Source organism: Osmerus mordax, chromosome 23, assembly GCF_038355195.1.
Source record: "Osmerus mordax isolate fOsmMor3 chromosome 23, fOsmMor3.pri, whole genome shotgun sequence".
In the NCBI taxonomy this organism is placed as follows: Eukaryota; Metazoa; Chordata; class Actinopteri; order Osmeriformes; family Osmeridae; genus Osmerus; species Osmerus mordax.
Window position 1 is genome coordinate 9,514,876 of NC_090072.1, and position 17,376 is coordinate 9,532,251.

General features: G+C 42.0%; 1 pseudogene; it reads right to left on the minus strand.

Moving 5' to 3' along the window:
* Positions 1-3,689: 3,689 nt before the first annotated feature.
* Positions 3,690-4,923, minus strand: LOC136967438 (putative nuclease HARBI1; annotated as a pseudogene).
* Positions 4,924-17,376: the final 12,453 nt, after the last annotated feature.

Here is a 17,376-nt window from a genome sequence, read left to right on the forward strand (position 1 = left end):
TCATATTTGCAGTGGCGACTGGTCATTAGGGTGCCCCACCTGTTATCAACAGAAAGAACTGCAACAAAATTGTTATTTTTTATTTCTCTTTTTTTTTTCGTTTACTTCGAATCATTCATTATCTATGAATATAGCATCTTCCTAAATTGTTTCGTTTCATTTGTTTGTGTTAGGATTTTATTTCCTGTTCATTGGTCCCTGCCTTGCTGCTTCAGACTGCGTTCTGCCGATTCGAGTTAGCAGAGGCTAATCGTGAAGGTGGGGCTCTGGTGGGGCTAGCCCCTCTCTCACAATGCAATGTACATTGGACGAGGAAAAGTATTAATACGCATGCTCAGAATGTAATGTAATGTGGATCACACAAATTTGATGCCAAGTGGGGCTGAGAGCCGGTTGCCCCACCACAGCGTCCTTTCGTATTTTAGACCTGATTGGCTGTCTTTCTTTCTGGTGCCAACATTAGTCGGCAAAAAGAAGAGCGAGTAATCCTTTTTTGCTATCTTCTGTTGAAATACTACACTACCCAAAATCCTAAGTAAAACAACACTGATATCTCTGATTGGTCGAACTCGCGGTTACCATGGCGACGTTTACCACCCCCGTGACCGGTTTAAGCGATCTGAAGGTTAAAATATTAGTTTGAGTAGGAAAAGAAATGAAACGTACATATGCCAGTGGTGCTGAACATATCGGACAACCAAAGAAAAGCTTATTCAGTCTACCAAAAGTGACCTCTTTCTTTGGTCCAGTATCTGTAGAGCTAGCTCTAACCCTGCGCCCGGCGATCAGGTCGGTGGACATGCAGGTCGACCTGCATGTCCACCGTGCTGAAACGCGGAGCCCATCGTTGCTATTTATGATACCAGTAGTCTAAGTTCGGTTCAGTGTCAGTCAGACACTTTTTCTTCTTTGCTTTTGTTAAATAATTTAAGTTGAGGGGATGTTTGAGTCAGCCCAGACAGCTGAAAATATACTGCGCTAATCAATTAGCTAAGCAGTGAAGTTACCGAAAGGGCGAGGCTTATTCCAACATAAAACGCTGTATGTATATCGTTTTAATCAAATAAGGTTGGATTATTTCTATGTTTAGTTGCCTGTTCATGAAGATGAAAGTGCACATAATTAAATAATAAACCATTGATGCAAACTAACAGAAATCCTTGCGCTTTCTGCTCTATTATGTTTTATGTGGGTAGGGCCCCATATAGTTATTGAAACAAGCCCCCAGATGCTTAACCCTGTGAAGCCTGATACATCAACTAATAGACAGAAAATTCAGTTTTTTTGTTATTTTAGTGTTTATTGAACCTTTAGTCAAAACATTTCCGCTTTGTTGGGGCTGTCAGTGGTGTTGAGCTCATTGCTGTTCGGGTATGGCCCTGTAGGCAAATTGGTTCTGAGCTTGGTTGCATTCCTAATTTAGGTTTGCAAATGTGACAGTGGTAATTTTACGTGTGTGTGTGTGTGAGAGAGAAGGAGAGCAATTACACAAGAAGGTCTCTCAAGTAGGCCTGTGTAGGCTACTACAACACCTGGTAGAAGCAAGCCGCTCTGTCGTTAAAAGTGTTTTGTGGAGCCACGCTGTTTGTTGATGTGTTAAATAAACACATCAGTAGCAAGAGGGAGTTTTGTAGCTTTAATGGTATGTATCCTATATTTCGAAATGGTTTGTGCCCCACCAATTTTTTACATATAAAAACGGCACTGCATATTTGACATACAAAGTGAATATCCTCATTGCCTATTTTATCCTGTAGTGGCGGAAACACACAATGTCCTGTCGCCTGATATCTTGCATAAATGAACACTGAGTTCAATTCAGCAAATAGAAAGAAGGCAGAGGCACGCAAAGTGGGTGGAGGGTCACCACCAGCACCTCTGACCTCTGCAGAAGAGCTGGCTCTGAGCCACAACATTGGCCGTCCAGTGGCTGAAGGCATCCCTGGAGGAAGCTCATCAGAGCCAATCACCCCACAGGACACAAGTGCCTACATAAGATGTAGGTATGTGCGAGTGTGTGTGAATGTGTTTTCATTTTCCACTCTGATCCACTTCTAGTCACTGATGGTGTAATCCGAGTGGTTGAGCCTCCTGCAAGCCTTTGCACAACGGTACCACTTGTAAGTAGGCCACTCAATACTCCATTATGCATAGTAGTGGTGACTATCCTGAAACAATACCTTTCATCACAGGATGATGATGATGAGGATGAAGACACATTGACTGCTGCCACAGACGGGGTTGCAGAGAGGCCTACATATATGGTAGCTACATATATGATAGTTCTCTCTCCATGTACTTTATTTACAGTCTTGGGTGTAATTGTCAGTTTAAAATGTACACTGAAGTGATGAGAGTAATGAATGTAAAAACTAAATGCACAGTCTGATCCTGTTGAACAGAGCATGGATGAGCCTTGCCAGGAGAGGGGTCCATCAACCTCCAAAGCACAGCTACAGACAGTGAGATGTTCAGTAAATTGCAGGTGAATTCTGTGTGTAGAACTGGGATTTAATGTCATCCTAATGACATTAAATCCCTAACTCTACTAACTAAACTCTAATGCAAATAAAGTCTCTATCCTTATCCTGTCTTAAACCAGAGGTGACGAGTCTCTGCGTAATCCTGGACTCAGATTTGAATTTCAACTCTCACATTAATAAAGTGACCAAAACAGCTTTCTTTCACCTGAGGAATATAGCAAAGGTACGACCATTCATAAACCAAAATGATGCAGAGAAGTTAATTCATGCTTTTATATCCAGCCGGCTGGACTACTGTAACGCACTTTTCACTGGTCTTCCCAAGAAAACCACTGAAAGACTACAGCTCATTCAAAATTGTGCAGCTAGATTATTAACCAAAACTAAAAGGAGAGAACACATTAGTCCTGTCCTAGCTACTTTACACTGGCTCCCTGTTACCTTCAGAATTTACTTTAAGGTCCTTTTCCTCACATACAAAGCTCTACACGGACAAGGACCTAGCTACATTGCTAACTCCTTTATAAACTACACACCAGCTAGAACACTGCGATCATCAAATGCAGGCCTATCAGAGGTCACCAGAAGCAGTCATAAGAAGATTGGTGATTCGGCCTTTGTCAATTGCGCCCCAAAACTATGGAACAAATTACCCATAAATATTAGGGAAGCAAACACTCTAGACATTTTTAAAAGACAGCTTAAAACCTACCTTTTTACCGAAGCATTTAAGTAATTTTATCAAAAAATTTTATCTAAAAAAGTTTTCCTACTTTTAAAGTTGTTTTCTCTCTTGAACAGAGATCTTATTGGGATTTTTACTTTTGTTTGAATTGTTTATCACTTGTATTATTGTTTTTATTGATTTTATGTAAAGCACCTTGAGCTACAATTCTTGTATGAAATGTGCTATATAAATAAAGTCTTACTTACTTACTTACTAATGTATTCCCAGTTACCAGTTAAGGACTTGTACAAACTCCATTTGTTAAAACAAATGGAGAAAACTGACCAAGAGATGGTGTATTTGGGGCGGAAGATAAAGAAGACGGATATAGAAATTGAATTGCTAGAACACCAGCTGCAGGTGGGTGCATGGTCACAGGTGAGTGAGTGTTAATTGTCAGAACAATATATTAATATTAATTGTTGCATTTCTATTTGTAGGCAATAAAGAAGACACAATTAAATTTTAATGATTTGTGTTTATTTCAGTGTCAGGGTTGGTGGAAGTGTGTGCGGCACAGTATGTCTCTGACTTCTCTCCTATTTTGGACATCTGCAGGTTGGAGGGGATGGTCGTCCTCAGGGTCGTTTTGTACGGCAGGGTGTTGCTCTCCTCTAATAGTGGCAATATTATGAAGAACAACACATGCCACAATAATATCACATGCCCTCTCTGGTTTTACCCTCAGTCTACGTAGGCACTGGAACCAGGCTTTGAGAATGCCTATGGTCATCTCCACCCGGGCTCTAGTCCTGCAGTGGGCCACATTGTACCACCGCCTGGCTCAGGGTCATGGTAAGGGGTCATCAGAGTGGGCTGGCATGGGTACCCTCTGTCACCAAACAGGTGGCCATGAAACTCTCCTGTAAGTATATAGTGGGTACATTGTGAGTGTGGTAGAAGAGGGAGACAGGGAATGTTATTTGTTCAAAGCTTAACTTACCATTTGCAACTCTGTTGCTCAGGGTAGACTTGCGATATATCCTTGAGTCATGTATCGAGCCAGGCCATTTGGCCTCCACATTTGAGATCAAATGTGCTGCATCACATATAATCTTGCCAGTGCAGAGAAGAGATATTAGCTGCAATATTTGAAAGTTGTGCTGTAGTCTTTATTATTGTAAGACAGTAAATCTACCTGCACATTAATGCTGTGGAATGACTTCCTATTCACATAGGTCCATCCATTAATGAAGGAGACTATGATGGGGATGTGGGTGCCATCAATGCAGCCAATCACATTGGGAAATCCTGCAAAAAGCTTCACATGATTTCAAATTTCTTCATTGACTTAAACTGAATGTCTGCTACATCAGTCACCTGAAAATGGGGAGTCAGGTGGCTGAGCGGTGAGGGAATCGGGCTAGTAATCTGAAGGTTGCCAGTTCGATTCCCGGTCAAGCCAACTGACGTTGTGTCCTTGGGCAAGGCACTTCCCCCTACTTGCCTCTGGGGAATGTCCCTGTACTTACTGTAAATCGCTCTGGATAAGAGCGTCTGCTAAATGTAAATGTAAATCATGTGAAATTCCTCTTTGATGGTCCTTACAGGTTTGTGCCCAGGAAAGACTACGTAGGTCTGCAGTAGGCCTTTCAGTGCCAGGGCCACTTTTCTTATGGCTCGGCAGACTGTTGCTTTTCCGAGATGTTCTGCATCGCCAATGTTGTATAGGAAACTCCCGTTGGCAAAGAAATGGAGAGCAACGCATATCATTTGGTCTGTTGTGAGAGCACGTCCACGGTGTGTTACATTAGCAATGTATGGATGGAGAATGTTGGTGAGATAAATTATTGAATGTGATGAAAAACGGTAACGTTCGCGTAGGTATTCATCGGGGAATGAAAGTACATCCAATCGCGGTCTTAAAATCCTCTCCTGGCGTAAGGCTATGCGAATTATATTTAGCTCGTAATCTCTTTTCTATGAAAACCTGCTAGCGAGCAGGTTAGTTTCACAGCGTAAGTTACCATGGCAACTTACCAAAAGGTTTCGTTACCTCTCTTTCTGGAACGTGGAACTCGGAGTATGCCTCTTTTCAGGGTTAAACAACTAAAAGTTTTCACTAAACCCGCTACTTGGAATACCCCCCAGATCTTTGTCAAGTTATTTTTCAGCAAGATGTCTAGAGCTAGCTAACTGAAGCTGAGTTGAATCACGATATAGTTTGGTTGCTATAAGCTGTAACGTTCTACCCACCTAAGTCAATCCAGTTTGCTTCGACAACAGAAGTGGAAACAACTAACGTTATCATTTCAAATGATATCTAGTCAATCTGTTGAAAACAGTGTTGTGTAGACACAATAGATTTATTTGCGCGTTTTTACTTAGTCTCCACCTTCGGTGTTTCAGTGAGTGCTGTTGGCTGTGTTGTGTTTTTGCTCCCCAGCTTCATTCGTTGAAAACCAACCAATCAGCGTGCAGCTCATGTAAATATTAATGAGCATACCATAAAAGGAGAAAAGCTAGTGTTTTTTCCCGGGAAAATTTCAGAGGATCTATCAGGGGGCATAGAACAGCACCCGGGTCATTTTCAACCCAACCAATGTTACATACCCTATTCGGAGACCTTAGTTACGGAGTTCCCAACGTAAGGCGAGCGCGCAACACGCGCGAGCGAAAAATGTTGGCCTTTATTTGAGCGCAAAATAGTTTTTGAGCTTCAAATAAACAGCCGTTTTTCAATTGGTAAAACCTTGTCTAGTGAAGGTGATGTATTTTTGTCTCTTAATGCTTCAGCCCCACCCTTACCTTTCTTAGCCTGGTTTTCCAAATGATAAACATTTAAAACTGAAAGCATGCAGCCAAGGAGCTCTCCACCTTTATTACTCATTTAAAAACTATTTGATAAATCGAATATAAAAGCATCATAGAATGTAAAGTAAAGTAACAGCTAGCTGGCGTCAGTTACTTGTAAAATGCATAGATAATGTTTAACAGTAAAATCTCAATTTAGCTTGCACCGAACATATTTGAGTGTGCTAACATTAGCAATAACGTCAGCTAGTTCGAGGTGTATGCATAGGCTAACCATTAAATTAGCAGCATATTTCCCGTATTTAACAATGATTAAACATGGACTTACCTGAAAATGATGCATGGGCATCATTTCGCAGTTTCTTTCTCTTTCTTATTTCTTCCCCTGACTCCTGTTGTCTTTTTGAGGCCATTTTTGAAAAGTTGACCCTACTGTCAAAGTTCGTCAGGCCACTGAGATGGGAAAGGGCACCCACGGCGAGCTTGGGAAGTTGAGTGTGTATTTGTTTGTTTTTTTGGGGGGGGGGCACCATCGTAACTTTTTTTGAGCAATTAAATATATCTCTTGTTCTGCCTGTTTTGTAATATACATGCCTAAAAGGTGCCTAATATTTATATACTGATATAATATCGGCATTATAATTCTTAGTACTATGATGATTTTTGAGTTGGCAATTTTTTGGTGCCCCCGTTATGGGAGCGGCGGTACTGCTTATGTCTGTACCAAATGACTCGAGCTAGACTAGCTGTAGTCGGCATTAGAAGGGAAGCTTCTGAAACATAGCCAGAAAACGAATAGCAGTCTAGTCTATTGCTAACGCCTGTCTAGATTATCTATTTGAAAGAACTGGAGAAAGGCAGGTGCTAGTGTCACGAACCCGGCTCGGCGGGGTTGAGACAGACGAAGGGGGAACACATACGTGAGGACTAATCTGTGGTAGTTTATTAAAGAATATCAATCTAACTTAACAAAAGTAAGGTATGTAAGTCAGTAAATCAGTGGTGTATGTGTGGGTGAGTGTCCCATAATAGTGAGCAGTGTTGGAAGGTGTATTAACAAAAGATCAAAAGGTTGCCACAACTAAAACAAAAGTGTGCTGCGGAAAAACGGACTGGTCTCCTCCCTCTCCCTGCGTCCTCTTAAAGGAGAAGAGCCCGCCGGGTCCAGGTGTAGCCACTTAACGGCCAGGAGGCCGTCACACGCCCCCCCACAAGACGGGGACATGGGCCCGCGACAAAGCATCAGCCACCACATTGTCCCTCCCCTTAATGTGGCGCACGTCCAAATTAAACCCCTGCTAAAACATACACCACCTCATAATCCGTTGATTAGGACAAAGCATGGAGTGCAGAAAGGTCAAAGGGTTATGATCCGTATGGACAGTAACAGGAGTCACCCCAGAACCGACATAGACCTCAAAATGCTGAAGGGCCCAAACCAGTGCAAGAGCCTCCTTCTCGATCACAGAGTAGTTCAGCTGGTGGCTATTCAGTTTTCTTGAGAAGAAACTGACAGGCCTCTCCACACCACCAACAGCCTGGATGAGAACCGCCCTGGTACCGACCTGGCTGGCATCAACCTGCAACAATAAAGGTAGACCAACCCGAGGGGCAGCGAGAACTGGAGACGAGGTCAGAAGCATCTTGACATCGTCAAAGGCCCTCTGACAGTCAGGAGACCAAACAAACGGTGCCCTCGCCTTCAACAGGCCAGTCAATGGCGCAACCACGGTAGAAAAGTTCCTACAAAACCCCCGATAATAACCGACCATTCCCAAAAACCGCATAAGCCCCTTCTTAGTGGCCGGGGCCGGGAAATCATCGATAGCCAAAACCTTGGCCCGCACAGGATGAACTTGGCCCTGACTGACAACAGTAAGTACAGGGACATTCCCCCGAGGCAAGTAGGGTGAAGTGCCTTGCCCAAGGACACAACGTCAGTTGGCATGACCGGGAATCGAACTGGCAACCTTCGGATTACTAGCCCGATTCCCTCACCGCTCAGCCACCTGACTCCCCGAATGAGATGACGTAACACATCCAGCAAAGAGGCCAAAGGAACAACCAGACCAAACAACCCCGTAAGCGCCGGATCTACCCACTGCTCCTCGAGCAACTCGGCCCGGGGTAGGTCCACCAACAAAGGAACCGAGGCCGAGCTAGAAGCAAGCACCTCAGGGGAAACATCCTCACCCCGACCAGGGGGAACGGCGCAGCTCATGGAGCGCGTCACGGCACAAGCAGAGAAAACTGCAGGAAAACTCTGTTCACAGTCATCGGGAACCCCCGATGGAGCAAGGTCAGGGCAAACCACCGGGGCCGGCGGAGCTTCCCCCCAGACACGCGCACCCGCCAGGTTATTTCCCAATATCACCGACACTCCCTCCACGGGCAAGCGAGCCCTGAGCAATGTACAGAGTGGGGACTACCGGGTATGACACTAGATACAGGATACGTTAGCATTGCTAATAACTGTTACCGACAAAACGTTATTTCATGTTCATTCAAATAAATAATCTGTGTCATGTAAATCTACAATTCAAGATGCATGTTTGTCGAGATCTATTTTTCAGCAAGATAGCTAGAGCTAACTGAAGCTGAGTTGAATCACGATAGTTTGTTTGCTAATCTGTACTGCTAACGTTACCCACTTAAGGCAATCCTGTTTGCTTCGACAACAGAAGTGAAAACAACTAACATAATAATTTCAAATGATATCTAGTCACTGTTGAAAACAATGTTGTGTAGACACAATAGATTTATTTGTACGTTTTTATTTCAAGTCTCCACTAGTGATGTGTGGTTCGTGAACGATTCATTCATTTTGAACGAATCCTTACAAGGACTCGGGAGTAACGAGTCCTCTCAAAGAGTGATTCGTTCATTTTCTCGTGGCCGCGCATCGGGTCTGTTATAGGCTCGTCCAAGTAAACAGAAATGATTCGTTCATTTCCCGACTCGGTCTTCGGGTCATAGGCTGTGTCTACTACCGCGCACTTGTGCACTGCGAGCACTGACTTTCAGTGCTTACAGTGCGTTTACACTGCAGCGATGCGAATCGCTTGCCATCGCTCGCCTTCCCACAGTTCACCACGCGCGGGGGCGTATCAAACAGATTAATGTAGAATTGTAGTTCTCTAAAGTCACTGTTGTAGTTGTCATGGCCAAGTGTGCAGACTTGGGTTTACGTACTCGCAACATCGATCAAAATACAACTTGTATACAAAATACAAAACTGTTTAATAGACATACACGTTGACATGTGTAAAAATGTTTTATTATAGTACTCAAAGTCTCTGCTAATCTGTCGATACGACCAGGGAGTTCCAGCCGGGCTTATAGTAGTAGCCCGGCTGGAACTCCCTGGAACGTAACTTTGTTCGAGAGTACAAAGTACAAAAAAAACACCAGGAGCACCGACAACGTCGGCAAACCTGCGCCTGGCCTCATTCTTTTTATTAATGTATTTGTACAAATACAGAGACGTATCGTACAGGACTGGATATGCAGCCACACAGGCGATTAGTTTCTCCTCCATCTTAAAAACTGAAAGCTAGAAATGTTTACCATGGTTGCTACGTTACGAGAAACAAGAAAACACTGCCATTGGCCATCGCTAGCGAAAATCGCTCCTCATTTGCATAAAGTTGAGAATCTCAACTCGATCGCGTCGCGTCGCTACCCACAATGCACCACTGAAGCGATTCGCCTGGCTCCATTGAAAATGAATGGAAAACATGTTGTCGCTCGCATCGCTGCAGTGTAAACGCACCGTTAGGGCACTTACACTGACAGAACCAGCAGAATTCAGTGCACTGAAAGTACCCGGATGACGCACTGCAAACGGTCAAAAAAATGCAGTGTACAACGATGGACACTACTCGCCCTAAACGGGCGCCATATTGGCTACGTAGCGGAAGAGGAGGAGCCCTTTCGGCAGCTTTTCATTTAATTTCTAAAATAATGGCGGACGAAATGACTCGCGAGCAGATTCGCTTTAGATTCGCGGGTGTCACAATCAGATTTATGTCCGTCACTTCCCGCCAAATGGTTAACTTAAGTGTTCCATTTGAGACAGCACTACTCAGCGATGGAGTGCACTACAGATGTAAGTGCACTGTATTGCAGTGCACTGTATTGCAGTGTACTTAGTAAAGTGCGCGGTAGTAGACACAGCCATAGAGTTAATATTACTAGAGGAAGCAACTTTTGTCTTCCAAGATGGCGTCCCCATTCATTTCTATGAAAAGTGCTCAGTGAGGCAAGCGAGAGCAAGAAACTGGACCGCGCCATCTTTCCACTTCCAACTCTTCCGGTCTAGCTTTAAACAGTGGCTCTTTTTTTCCCTAGCTTTGAGACCTCGTGCACGCTTGCAACTAGCTGTACACGTCATACTTTGCGATAACCTGTCGCAAGCATAGATTTATATGGTTGCGAGCGTGTGAGCTAAGGCATTGCAGTGGCAGAATGGGGTACAAGTCCAATAAGAATCAGAGACATGATGCAAACTTTACGGAAATGTATGCTGTCACTGTATAGTATTCCTTTCACTTGGTTTTTAGAAATAGGCTATAGGGCTAAATAGGCTATAGGGCTATTCTAGATGGAACTCATCACACATGTTGCTTTTTTTCTTTGTGATATGAGTATGATTTCCAACACATTGTATCGGATTAAATAAACTGTTAACATGAACAGCTCCGTCGTTGTTCTCGCCAGGCAAAGAAAGCTTAATAGTTATTTTTGTAACAGAAATCTTCCATAATGCAGACTTACCATAGCTTACTGTCAACTTTATATTCAAACGAAATGCCACGAAATTCACACTGCCTTCAATTTAACATCAGTGTAGAAATGTGGCCTGTGTTTTATATGTTCAACCTACTAAACCAAACGCCTATTAATGGATATAACGTGATCTAACAAGACTTGGTAATAATGTAATAAATTGAGAAGTGTGTCTAAAATATAGTCTACTTTATTTAACATGTGCCTTTGAAAGGGGCATATTAACAGAACTATATACAAGACGTTTCCATCAGATATAAGTGGGGGTGAAACAGTCACTGAGGACCTTCATTGTCCCACAAAAGCAGTCTGGCTTGATGACACGATCAAAAAAAGAATAATGAGTGTGTTTAACAAAAGCTTCTGAAGGCAAGACTAATGTTTAAATATATATAATTTCCTATTGTGGTTATCAGTAAAAGTATTAATCTTCGTCTTTGCTCCAGATAGACATGTCAACAATCTATGCTCACGCTTAACATAATATAATATTTGCCATCATGTCATGAACGTTTTTACGAAAAATCTAATCTGTTTTAAAATAACGGGAATAAACTATATTAACAACATTTCATGTATGTGTGACAACCATTTGCTAAACATCACCATAATCATTTTTCAAGTGACCTGCATAGGCTCTTTAGTGGTAGCCAGAGGAAACGAACGATTCGTTCATTTCCCGACTCGGTCTTTCTACGAGTCTTTGGATCATTTTTCAAGTGACCTGCATAGGCTCTTTAGTGGTAGCCAGAGGAAACGAACGATTCGTTCATTTCCCGACTCGGTCTTTCTACGAGTCTTTGGATCATTTTTTCATGTGACCTGCATAGGCTCTGTAGTGGTAGCTAGAGGAAACGAACGATTCGTTAATTTCCCGACTCGGTCTTTCTACGAGTCTTTGGATCCTTTTTTCACGTGACCCGTATGTATTTTTTAGTAGAGGAAACAGTTTCCTCATTCCCTTTCGTGTGGCCGTTGTTTTAGTAACACGTGAATGATATTCGCTCCAGTCATCATACTGACTGGTTTTGTTATTTTCACTTTACATTTACACTTACAGTTTAGTGCAGTGTAATTGTTTGCCGTGATAATTAAATGCTAGTGTGATAATAAATGACCAAATCATACAAACTGTCATGATACATTATTTTAATGCAGCAATTTCTTTCAAAATAATATCTGCTAGTGCACATGTCATGCACTAACCTACATGAGAATATGATACGTGTTTGCAGTGGACAGATAGCCCCCCCCCCCCCCCCCCCCCGTTGAAATGAACGAATGACTCGCAAAAAGATTCGTTCATTTTACTGAACGAGATTCAAAGAACCGAATCAGTAAAATGATCCAAACTTCCCATCACCACAATGTAGGAGGCTACTTTTCTTAGTTGCTGTGGAAAATCTTTAACAAATGAACGTAAGAGACGGTCGTGACCGATATGCGCCAGAGTTGCCAGGTCTGTGTGACAAAACCAGCCCAATGGCCAATAAAATGTGTGTACGTGCTGATCTGGAGTCATTTTGGTAGGATTTGGGTATAAATAAATAATAAAAATATGGATTTCTATTTAAAGATATTCATTTAATTTGCAAGCAAAATCTACTCGAACCAGCGGACAAAAAATTCAACCCGGCAACGCTTTAAAAGTAGCCCAATTCCGCGGGAAAACCGTGGACCTGGCAACAATGGGTACAACTTCCAACAGATTTAATCCACTGCATATTTAAGACTACACACATCTACATATATACCAAATAATAACATAATAAAAACTAGTATGGATAACCTGATTACAGATATACATTTATTAATGAATATTAATAGTACAGTAATTCCATTCAGACAAAGTCCCAGAGATGTGACGTCAGATTTTAGTCAAAAGTCACGTAAAACATGCAGGCCATTTCACACGAACAAGAGTGGTACATCCAGGGGAGGATCTACCGGGGTGGCAAATGCCACCCTAAAAATAGCCTTGCCACCCCAGCTGCCACCCCAGTTGGCACCTTTGAAAACAAAGAAAAGTAGTGGCTCATCGGACATTTGCGAGAGCGAATTTCTAATATCCGAATGCAAGTAAATGCAGCACGAAAACTACTCCATCCACCCTCCCCACACCGCCACCGAAGTTGCTTTCATTTGAACACAAGGAAGGCGCAAACTGACCATAGAAGGCTTCAACTCAAGGAAGAAATCGTCGGCACGGACAGCAGACCACACCGGAGGAATGAGGTGTTACGCAATTATCTATTAATGACTAAGAATAATTACAAAAGTGCAGGGCTATACGGAGTCAAAATAATGTTAAACTGTTGAAGATGTATGCATTCATGCTGCAAAGCCTTTATTTTGTTCATTTGCATCTCAGGTTATTAAAAAATATTTTATTCAAAATAAATCTTCAAACTTCAATAGCTTTTTGGTCATGTGACCTATAATCCTCAAATTCATTTCAGTGTTCACTGACTATGCATACATGTTGCACAGCCTTTAGTTTTTTCATTTTGATCTCACACACATTTGCCACGGGATGCCACCCCTCAAAATCTCCTGCCACCCTCTTGCCACCCTATGAATATTTTTCTAGATCCGACCCTGGGTACATCGTACATGATACATCGTACATTGCGCGAGTGTAAAGTTAATGTTGGCGCGCGTGAAATTATATAATTTGCCTGTGAGCCTGTTTTACGCGTTCTTGACTTTTGACCCAAATCTAACGCCATAGAGGTGACACGCAGTGACAGGCAATTACATGCAAAATGGGATACCTTGTAGCTAGAAGATGTGAACAGTTATGTAACAGTTTGTTGTAGGCTACATGATAACAGTTAGACCTTTAGAGAAGCCTTTGCAGGATCCGCAAAAAAAACGTGCGAGATTTATTGTGATATATTGGCTTTTGACATACTATTATCTGTTTTGCAGGAACATTATTTTGGGGGGGCAGTAATGTGTAAATTAGTTTTTGCTGATATGTGAATTTAGTTGTCCCTGAATGTTTGCTAACCTTGCGCTGTATCTTTTTTTCTTTCTTTCAGATTTCAATAAACAGCAGTGATCAAGTAAGCAAGTCTTTAAAATAGCTCTATCCCTCTGTTACTTTTAATTATATTTTTCTGAATCTGTACACCACTTGCTTAGAGCACCACGGCACCACTTAAATATCCTGAATCAGCACACCACACAATGGCATCACGCTGGTCAAAGAGGTGCAAATTTAGGTCAATGCTTGAGGCCACTGAGTCAGAGATACTAAATACCTTTAGAAATCAAAAATTGCAAGGCAACACCAGTACTGCCTCAGCATTGGAACATGTTTAGTGCCCAAGTGTAGTAGTGGAGTCAGGTGCTTCAGACTCTAGTCACTCAGTTGTAGAGGAGCTACCAGTTATAGGGGACCATGAGCCAAGTTCAGCATTCAGTGAGACACATGTGTCACTGGACACTGCTCATGACTGCAATGTTGAGAGGTCTGGCTGCTCTACATCAGCTATTGACTTAGATGATGATGCAGATGTTGAGGCTGAAGCTCCAACTTTTGACTTCTTAATCACAAGCTTAAGGTATTGGGCCTCTACATTTTCAGTCTCCCTAGTGGCACTGACTGCACTCCTGAGCATTTCGCGTGTGTTTCACCCAGAATTGCCTAAAGATGCCCGAACAGTTCTCAGGACGCAAGGTCAAATCCCAACCATGAAAATGGAAGGCGGGGAATACCATCACTTTGGTCTGGTTAAGGGTTTGGTGTCACGGCTGAAATCTTTGATCCTCCCGGCTAACTTGAATACCATTAAGTTGCAGTTTAATATAGATGGACTACCACTATTCAGAAGTAGTAGACTTCAGTTCTGGCCAATTCTTGCTATTTTAAATGTTGATTACACCAAATCTCCATTCCTTGTTGGCATCTACTGTGGACTGAGCAAGCCAAAAAGTGTATTTGAGTTATTGGGCCCATTCATTGAAGACCTTAGTGACATTTTGAAGAATGGTTTTATTTACAATGGCCAGCAGATAATGGCAAAAGTTTGCTCATTTGAGTGTGATGCCCCTGCACAAGCCTTTATTAAAAACATAAAGGGTCATAATGGTTACTCCGGTTGTGGCAAATGTGTTCAAGTGGGTGAATGGAACAACAAAATGACATTTCCTGAGGTTGACGCAAAACTACGAACTGATGCTGATGTTGTCTTGGAGTAACAAGGAAACTCCTGTACATGTGGATCAGGGGCAAAACACTTGCAACTAGGCTGCCCAGTCATGTCATGGGAAATTTCAGTTAAGTTAAAAGGACTGGGACCCTACACACCAATAGAGTTTAGCCACAAACCCAGAGAGCTGTCAGAAATTGACAGATGGAAAGCAACAGAACTCCGGTATTTCATGTTGTATGCAGGCCCAGTAGTACTCAGGAATAGTATTCCTGTTGAGTTGTATGACAACTTCATGTTGTTTTCTGTAGCAATGCATCTTTTTTTTTCTCCTGGTACATCAGACAAAATGATAGACTGTGCCCAGGAGTACCTGGTAGCATTTGTTTCTCACTTTGGACAGATATATGGTAGGCAGGACATTACTTACAATGTCCACCACCTAACACACCTGGCAGAGGAATATCGACTCTTTGGGCCTTTAGATAACATCTCAGCATTTCCTTAGGGCAAATTAAACATCTCCTGCGCAAGCCTCACTTGCCTTTACAACAAGTGGTAAAAAGGCTTTCAGAAATACCTGATGTAGAGGCATCACAAGTAAAGAAAGCACACAAATTCATGCATCTGCATTGCGATGGTCCATTGGTGCCTCACATAGGCCATAGAGAGCAGTATACAAAGGTTATTGCTGAGAAGTGCACCCTGTCTGTACAGAAAGGCGATAACTGTGTACAAATTCTCGATGACATTGTTATTGTTCGCAATATTGTTAACGTGGATTCTGACACTTTAGTCATTTTCCAAAAGTTTTTACACAAGGAGTCTTTTTTCCAGTATCCCCTACCATCATCGAGCATTGGCTGTTACAGAGTATGGGATTTGAGCAATGGTCTTGGTGTGGCCAAACTCCAACATATTCATTCCAAATATTTCCTTTGCCCTGACAAAACAGAATTTATCGCCATGCCCTTCACACATAGTCAATAGTACACTTTAAAATGTATCAGTTCATGTTTCTTTCAGAATTAATAATCATTACATTTTTACAAATGGTTCTTATTTGCTTTTGCTTTGTTCATGCCATACTATTCTTATTTGTTTACCCTTATTTGTTTTTATATTGTAGCTATTAAAAAATGAAGCAGTGGTGCATTGTACAGTTCAGTAGTGGTGGCATGGAAATTGTGCCCCATACCTGGGTGAAAGGGGAGACCGTTTTATGGCCACCATACACTCCTAAGCAGTCAGCCAAGGTCCGTGCTGCAATCAGGAGGAGGGATGAGCCTACTGAGGGATGGCACACTTATGAGAAAGTCAGGCTCCTCATAAGCCGTGGTGAGTTTCTAATAAAAATAAGAATCGTATTACATTTCATTTGTAACGCACTTTACATTTGAACGTATATATTTATAATACAACATTTTATTATATTATAACAACCTTTTCATCTCAAATGTCTCTGTACCTGACTGAAAGTCTGTATTTGTAGACACTTTTGAGGAAGCACAGAGGAGCATGCAGAGATATTTGCAGGAACTCTGCGACACCACAGACATTCAGTCGGAGGAAGAAACCCAAGTAAATCTGAAAAGAAAAACAAGGTAATGCGGAATGTCAAAATTCCACAGATATAACACAATTTATGTTTCTGGTTTGTGTGTGTCAAAGTTTTTCTACATTACAGTTTGTGCAGATACTGTAGTGTCACAACAGATTAAAAAATGTAGATCATCCTGTAGTTTTATGTTTTCCTAATATAAACATAGGGGATTTTGTTTAATAAATTCTCAGCAATTCAAAAGTTTTGAACATTACTGTAACTTAAAATAAACAATGCATTCTCTCTTTATGGTATGTTCACTTTTAGACCAAATCCAATCTACAATAATTCTTCGGAGGATTCAGAGGATAACCATGACCTACCAACCAAAAAGAATCAAATATGCCCAGGCTCCTAAAGTTTGGTTTCCAGGTATGGTATGCTACTTTGTGATGTGTGTGTGTGTGTGTGTGTGTGTGTGTGTGTGTGTGTGTGTGTGTGTGTGTGTGTGTGTGTAACAAAATAAGCTTTTGTGGATAATCTAGTTAATCATAATAACTTGAAACACCCTCTAATTTTTCAAAACCCTTTTTTATACCAAACAGCTTCCACCACTCTGCATTCTCCCCCCGATCCCTCAACCAGCTCCCAACCTGTTCATGCCCCCGTTCATGCTCAAACCAGCTACCAATTCAATCCACAGCTCCAGTCCTTCCCAAACAATGACAACAACAATGCCGCAAGTCTATAACCTCAGCATCTTGAAAGTGTGCGATTCCCCTCCCCTCAGCCCAATCCTTTTCATGGATTGTTTCCAGAAGGTATGTTTACAAAAGGCAGTTTCAGCACATTGTAATTGTAATTTCAGAAACCAACATCCTGTCATTTGGCTTTATTATTCTTTTGTCACAGATACCACCGAGT